Source organism: Lolium perenne, chromosome 2 (assembly GCF_019359855.2).
Source record: "Lolium perenne isolate Kyuss_39 chromosome 2, Kyuss_2.0, whole genome shotgun sequence".
Taxonomy (NCBI): Eukaryota; Viridiplantae; Streptophyta; class Magnoliopsida; order Poales; family Poaceae; genus Lolium; species Lolium perenne.
Genome location: NC_067245.2, coordinates 304445690 through 304453803, shown reverse-complemented (window position 1 = coordinate 304453803; position 8114 = coordinate 304445690). Strand labels below are relative to the sequence as shown.

The following is an 8114-nucleotide window of genomic DNA, read 5'->3' as shown; positions in this document are numbered from 1 at the left end:
TATCGTTTGCTGGTTTTTTCATTTGTTTAGATGAATTTGCTAAGTTTTTATCAATCTCTATTTTTCTCGAACATGCTCTAAATGTGCGTCATTTGGACACATTCTTCATTTTTGATTTTGTCACCCTTCATCAATTATTTTTAATCGTTTTTCGATTATGTTTGTATAGATTGGTAATGAGATAAGCGGGTAGGTATCATACTCCAGTGTGTGGAGGGGAGATGATGTAGCGAGTAATAGGCCGGGGATTTTCTAATCAACTTTCATGTAGGGTGTCCAATTTTTTTTTTGTAGCATTTGTTGTGGTTTGCTGACCTGCATGTTGCTAACTGTCAGTGTGAATATGTTCTAACTGTGTGTGAACACCTCCGAGAGATGTGTCATGTTTGTCGATAGCTGAACTACTGAAGCTAGTTTTATTACTAAGGATGACGGTGTCATCGCATGCATATGCTTAGCTGAGATGATACCTAACCATGTTAGTTCATCATTGATGGTATGCGAGACCTCTCAGATAATGGGATAATTTGTTTCAATGTTGCTTATATGAGAACAACCTTCTGTGTGGCCACTTCACCACTTTTAGATTTTTTTTACTTCACCTTCTGTTGCATTTTTTGCTCATTCTTTATATACATGCAGGTACTATTCAGTGGTTAGTCATGTTTCTGTTGCGGGGGCATACAAATGCAACGACATCTGCTGCAGGGACGGAGCCAGGGGGGTGCTGGCCAGGGCCATGGCCCCCCCTAATGATGAAAAAAATTCTGAAACCCCCTTGTATTATGTAGAAAAATGTAGAAAGAAGATCTAAATTCACCCATATGGCCCCCTCCAAGCAAAAATGTTATTCATTTGGCCCCCCTCGTAATTAAATCCTGGCTCCGTCCCTGATCTGCTGATTGGTTCTTGGAGAAGGAAATGTTGCAGCTGTTGTCAAGGTACTATTTAGGTACTATTTAGCTGTTAGTGATGCTCAAGTGGTTGATGCACCAACCTGAGTTTTGTTGAAAGTGGGAAAACTTATCATTCACTACTTTTATGTAGCATACATCTAATGGGAAACCGAATATGTATTATTTGAATGCGTTTATCTGAATCAGATTGTTATCTGAGTTCTTTCCACATGAATTTGGTTCTCTAGATGAGCTACTGATCACTGTCATACAAGTTCCCTTCCATCAGCCTCAGTTCCATCAGACTCAGTTTTCAGTCTAACTTCCATCAAACATTAAGTCTGTGTTTGTTGGGTTTTTGTGAGATGTGTATTGGTCTTTTTATTAGCCAAAATAGTGTCTAAAAAGGACGTACCCAGTGCTGAGAGCTCCCGCACTGTGCGGGGTCTGGGGAAGGTGTTAGTGGCAAGCCTTACCCTCACGAAGTGCAATGTGAGGAGACCGCGACTCGAACCTGGGACTTCTCGGTCACAGGCGGTGAGGCTCTACCGCTGCACCAGGCCCGCCCTTCTAAATAGTGTCTATTATTTTTAAATCCAAAATAGTGTCTATTGCCAAAATTAAAAACAGCGAGATGGTTAATACTTAATAGTCACTCCTTTTAATCATGTCTGAAAAGGATTTAACTGCGCCGTCAATTGATCTTGTCCAGTTAGTTGAGACAATTCGGATGGAACGAAAAATATGGCGTCCTAGATAGCGCCTGTTGTGGTCGAACTGCTCGTGCGGAAAGAAAAGGGCCTTAGCGCCCGACACCTCTTCTCGCATTGAAGCAAGCCAAATTCCTCAGCTCTAACGGGAATAAAGGATAATGAGTGGGACTTTAGCCCTGTCGTCCCTTATAAGCGCATGCGTTGTAAATGCTCCTAGGAATTCAGTCTTCCCATTGAAATATACAACATGTTATACAACGAACGAAAACGATAGTCGTCATCAATATAGAGCAATAATGCAGTCATTTAGCTGTTTAACTCAAACTCGGATATGCACATTTGGCTATCAGCACTGAGTCTGCATGTAAAAAAGAACCTATATGTAAGTACATTCAAGTCTGCATCGTAGGGTGATAGCAAGCACCAGTTAACTGTACTGATATGCACTTACAAGAATGATTGAGTCATGCTGGATCTATATATCCATGTATCGATTCGAAGCATATGGTGTAGCATTAAACTCAACATTGTATGAAAACACTATTATCCCTCTATAGTAGCCATGATAGCAAACCAAGAGAGGAACTTGTTACAATTACAGAGGGATTGTTAATATTACAGTAGACCAGGAGTGCTCCATATTAACTAAGTGTTTTTCGTTGAAGCTAACATAGATACATGTGGCAGTGCTAGATACGTGGCTTATATTTTCCATTGCAGGTGCAGTGCTCGTCCTGGACAAGACGCATGCTTCTAGGCTGTTTCTTCGGTTTCCTGGTATATACATGCTTCTCGACAGGTTAATCTCTGGTATGTCCAAGCCTCAATATAACCTTGTTCCGAATATGTAGCTGAAGCTTCATAGTTATGAATTGCCAAATAGGTTAACAATGATCATATCAGAAAAAATATTTTTTTGTAAGCTAGCAGACCATGACAAGTCGATGCGTGAAATGTTAACTCTAGCCTATGTGCAAATTTTTATTAGGATCTATAAACCAGCTGAAAATGAAAAGTCAGCAAGGATTCACGGGTAGGAGTGAAAAAAAAGAAGATATTTCTTCTCTAATTACACAAACATGCCAGGTCTGGAAAATCTAACCATGGGCAGATAAGGATAACTTGTAACTTTTATAGATTGGTATCACTCGAAAAATATACTGTACCTAGATAGAGATAAATGCACACCCAAGAAAAAAATAGAATAGAACAGGGTATGTACATGCAGAGGCCATAGATGGGAGACATGCCTAACTTAACAACGATGCATTTGAACCTACCCCAATCAACAAAAGCATACAAGTTCAAAGCTCAAAAGACCATAGTAGCAAATGATCATATGAAGAGAAATAAATGGTGAAAGCTTTCCTCACCTAAATAATGCACCAGCAGTAATGCTATGTATAAGAGTGTATCAGATAATTCACTGTATCACTACCATATATGATGCTCAAATGGACAATACTATGCTATTTGTCCAAAAGAAATACCCTACATCATCACTGTGATTGTTAGTATGATGATTTAATCGTCACACTTAAACAATACATGCTGAACACGTACGTAGTGATTGATGTTCGCACTGACCTCTGATCTGAATCACCAACCTTCTATTCTTGGTGAAATTATCTTTAGAAACCATTAATGGCCTGTGATCTCAAACTAAAACAAACAAAACATAGCAGCTAATCATGATATGTCTGCAGTGATTTCGGTATTTAACCAACACAAAGTAACAGACTGATTGTGGTTTTGTTACCCCAACTGTACAAAATTTTAAAAGAGTGCAGATAATTTGGTATTTAACGCCACACACAAAGCAGCAAGCTGATTGTGTTTTCGTTTGATCAACTGTCCCATAATGTAAAATAGTGGATACGGGCACACTTAAATAATTAGAATCACCAAAAAGAATGTACTTATGAAGAAATAAATGATTAGGTATGGAGAGAATACCTTATCCCTCTTACGTCCATAAAAACCTATTAACCTCATCAGCGCACTACTTGGTTCATAAGGTTTCCCTGCACAGAAGTATAGCACAACCTAAATAATCTCCCCAAGCATATTGAAATCTGAGACTCAAATGTATGACAGATGCATTGCTTACTTTTTAAATCACACAAATATAATTCAAATGACACCAACAACTGGATTTTTGATATTCTGAGGACATGCACAGAAGGGAATGATAACAAACACCAAGTTTCCAACTTTACATTAGTTTAATCAAACCAGTATGCTTCTACCTATATCATCTCATTTTAGGAACACGCAATTGTCATCTTGGCCACATAACAGTAGTATTCGGAGTAGCACTTTTCAAGGTGCGACTCTTCTTGAGCTAGTGGCATGTGGCGCGATATCTGATGTTTATATGGTCAGCAGATTGTCCTGACTGAAATTCGTGAAGAACCTACACATTCAAGTTACAAAATAATGACTTGATTAATAATTGAACATGCATGGATTTTCCACCCAAAAATTAATACATGGGATCCTGGGGAGTACTTGCTTCTTCCGTTTCTTATGTAAGAAATACGTGGGGTCCTAGAACAAAATATTGAGAAATGAAAAAATGGAATAATTGAAATAGGAAAATCACTAAAGTGGCAGGGACATGGAACCAGGACATGGTATACTATCATATGAAAGAAACAGTGTGCTCCTTCAGATGCAACTAACTATCTGGTCCTTTTTCATAACCTATAGGTTAGTTCCCTAGATTCTAGTTCTACTTCTGAAACCTGAATATATTGTCACCTAGTTCACAAATGAAATGATCATGTGTACAAGTTACTTGTTCTTAGAGTTACTATTGTCCAGTTTTAACTCTTTATGTAAGAAAGATGGTCATTCGAAAGCAATCGTTCATTGTACTACTTCTATGCGCCACCGAAGCCAGAAGACAGCCTAAGCTCTTACAACAGGATCGTCACCTCACATACATTACAAGAAACACATGAACTGCAATGTGCACCAGACCATGCAGACAACCAGGCCAAGCACCCGTAAAGGAATCTAGAGGAAGAGCTAGCATACCTTGTAGAAAGAGCGAAAGATATACATGAGCGATGAAGCTGCAAGCGGCGGACGAAGCAAAACACAGACGGCAACAATCTGAAGGGGGGAAATCAGAAGCATTTACAAGAGGCGCCCACCAAACAAAGGTAATAATTCAAAATGTATAGTGAAATGTCAATAAAAAAGTTAAATGAAGATCATAGTTCTAAGAAGTGCAACTCGCCTAATTCAAATATTCGAGTAAACCTAACCAGGCCATAAATAACTAACATGGCTTGCCAAGCGGCTTCCAACAGTTCGAGCCTAGTGAAAATAAATATTTATGGATACTTGCAAATTGTGTGGATAGCACATCAAGCGAACACCAATGGCTAATCCTATAACTAAATAGATTCCTTCCATTGAGTTTGTTCGGCCACTCTAGTGACTCATAAAATGATTTGTTTTGTTACTCATTTAGACTCATCGGTCCAAAATTCAGAATAAGATGCATGACAGCTCTGTGGGTAGTACAAAATCATACGGATAAGCTTTGAGGTGTGTCACATTCGAGCCAACTAATCTATATGCTTAGATGATAATAAGCAGTATGATGATGATGCCACCATTAACTACATAGAAATAAAAGGCACCATGTGGTAACTAAAAAATGGAAAAAAATGATAGTTGTTCTGGCATAAAGTCTAGATAGTACTTAAAAATGAATCTAATTTCTAGAAGCAATTGAAACATTCTTATTCCCGACTGCAACCACAGAAAAGCACTAAATGTTGAGATAGTTCAAAATATCTATTGGCACTTCGGATTTGTGACCACTGAAATTGTTAGCAACTCTTTTGGGCAGATGACTATGATCTAATTGGCGGCAAATTTTCTACCTACAAACTATTTTCGTGTGACCTAAGAAAAGATAGGTGTCTTACAATGCTTCGATCTGCACAAATCCTTCTGTAGATATTCGTCAACATACTTATCGATTAGGAAATCTTGCAATCCCATAACCTGGGAAAAAATTGAGTTTGGACGATTCATAGATGGTTTCTGAAAATAATCATAGTTTCAACTTGCACAAGACCAAACAAAGTGGAGACGAAACTGAACTTGGCTGTGCAAATGAGAGTATCATGTCAAAAAAGGAATTGGCTGAGTGGATGGGAAGAAACTGAGTACAGAACGCCAAAAACTTTACTCGGATAAAAGCATATCTCCCTTCGAAGACAGAATAAAAGTAATTTCTCTGGACCCAAAAATGATACCAGAGGTGTGATTAAAAGTCATGTTAAGACAATTAACACATTAAATACTGCTTATGGATACTGGCAATAAGGAAAATGGCAAAACACTGCAGATTGTTAATTAGAACGCTTACACATTCTCATGAACTAACTTTTTTTCCTTATTAGATATAGTTGTACTCGAAGCCAAGAAACCTGCAAAGTGGAAAATTATCAAATACCTTCAAGCCCATCTAGCTGGCGACCCATGATCATCCAAAGACGGGCTTGTGACAGCGCCATAATCCTTGTAGCGAGGAGGCAAAACAGGGCATAATCGAATCAATAAATTATTGGCTATATATTAGCAACAAGATTTTCTTTGTTCAATAAATACTAAGGAAGCACATATGAGAGACATTAGAAAACTAACCTTAGCTTTCTGAATTTTATGCAGTAGAAAGACATCTAGTGTCCAAAACATTTGAACCACTCCAGTCATTGTGATTATCCAACCGATTGCTTGGGGTATATTAGACCTGCAACTGATTCCAGCAAAGAATATTGTTGTGACATATTATTCTAAATGGAAAAATTTCCAGTTACTAAAACCATAATTTTATCATCACGAGAAGTTGTGGGCGAGAACACTAGCCTGTATGGAATAAAATGGTGAAGGGAGATGAATCTCGAGATGCACGATGGGTTAGAAGAGGGAGGGCAATTGGTCCATCCAATGCTGAAAACTGAAACCATCATCGTATTAGCAAACCAGCAAAAACGGACCATGTTGGTATAAATGACAGAATCTGATACATAAATATTAATTTACTATAGCAAAATTTGTAGTCACTACCTAAGACCTTTGTGCTCAATTAACTTCTAGTTTGAACAATTATTAGTAGTCACCACAAATTCAGTCAAATAGCCAATTTACATACGCAAGTATTAAATTAAATGTAGGCAAAAATAAACCAGAATTTGTATTAAATGCAAGAACCTAGTCATCTCAGGTCCATCCAAATATCAAAAGCTGGTGGATAAAGGCTGGGATGATGTAGCGCCAATCCCTTCCTCACCATGTTGCTAAAAAATGAAATAGCTGCAAGTCAATTGCCTTTACCAACTCAGAGACCAATTAATGCCTGGTTAAACCTCCTTTCACGCTGCCTTCCTTGGCTGGAACACAAAACATAAGGACGACCGAAAGTCAGATCGAGAGAATCAATAAAAGCTTCCACTGCAAGATTTGTGTCAAACATCTTCTAGGCAAAAAATAAAGATGCAGAACTGTGGGGATTAAGTAGAGAGAGATGGGAGATCAGGAAGACGACAGGAAAAGTAACCTGGCTTGTTGACCTCGTTCATCAAATGTGCTCCTCCATTGAATGAATGCAGTGTAGGATGAAGATGAGCAGCAGCACCAACGCGAGCGGCAACCCATAAACAACTTGTCCAGTGCTGCCCGGCCGGACTGTCTCTGTGCACGGCGGAGATGGCCAAGTGAGGAAGGCAGAGGAGCTCGAACCTGCATCTCCCTGGAACCTCTGCTGGATGCGCGGCCACCGCTTGCGAAGGAGAGGCAGATCTCGTCATGGCCGGAGGGGAAGAGGCGAACTAGTCGAGATGGAGGAGCAGGAACGGGGAAGGATAATGGAGGTGAGCTCAGAGCTACGTCTCCCTTGCAAAGGAGAGGGCGGAGCTCCTTGATACGTCTCCAACGTATCTATAATTTCCGATGTTCCATGCTTGTTTTATGACAATACCAACATGTTTTGTTCACACTTTATATCATTTTTATGCGTTTTCCGGAACTAGCCTATTAACAAGATGCCGAAAGGCCAGTTGCTGTTTTCTGCTGTTTTTGGTTCCAGAAAGGCTGTTCGGGCAATATTCTCGGAATTGGACGAAATCAACGCCAAACCTCCTATTTTTCCCGGAAGGCTCCAGAACACCGAAGAAGAGTCGGAGAGGGGCCAGGGGGCTACCACACCACATGGCGGCGCGGGCCAGACCCTGGCCGCGCCGGCCTAGGGTGTGGCGCCCCCAGGTGCCCCCCTGCGCCGCCTCTTCGCCTATAAAAGCCCTTTCGACCTAAAAACGCAGTACCAATTGACGAAACTCCGTAAAGACTCCGGGCGCCGCCACCGTCGCGAAACTCCAATTCGGGGGACAGAACTCTGTTCCGGCATCCTGCCGGGACGGGGAAGTGCCCCCGGAAGGCTTCTCCATCAACACCGCTGCCATCTCCACCGCCATCTTCATCA

The 8114-nt window shown here is 40.2% G+C and overlaps 1 long non-coding RNA gene across 7 annotated transcripts; it reads right to left on the bottom strand.

Moving 5' to 3' along the window:
• Positions 1-1964: 1964 nt before the first annotated feature.
• Positions 1965-7626, bottom strand: LOC127336972 (uncharacterized). Of its 7 annotated transcripts, none has more exons than XR_011752802.1 (8): positions 7194-7626; positions 6503-7026; positions 6281-6392; positions 6090-6154; positions 5557-5635; positions 3720-4729; positions 3566-3633; positions 1965-3271 (listed from the first exon to the last, which is right to left on the bottom strand). It is a non-coding gene; the product is annotated as an uncharacterized lncRNA (long non-coding RNA). The 7 variants fall into 7 exon arrangements; XR_007873586.2 differs by having other exon boundaries at positions 1965-3633; positions 3720-4025; positions 4652-4729; XR_007873584.2 differs by having other exon boundaries at positions 4652-4729.
• Positions 7627-8114: the final 488 nt, after the last annotated feature.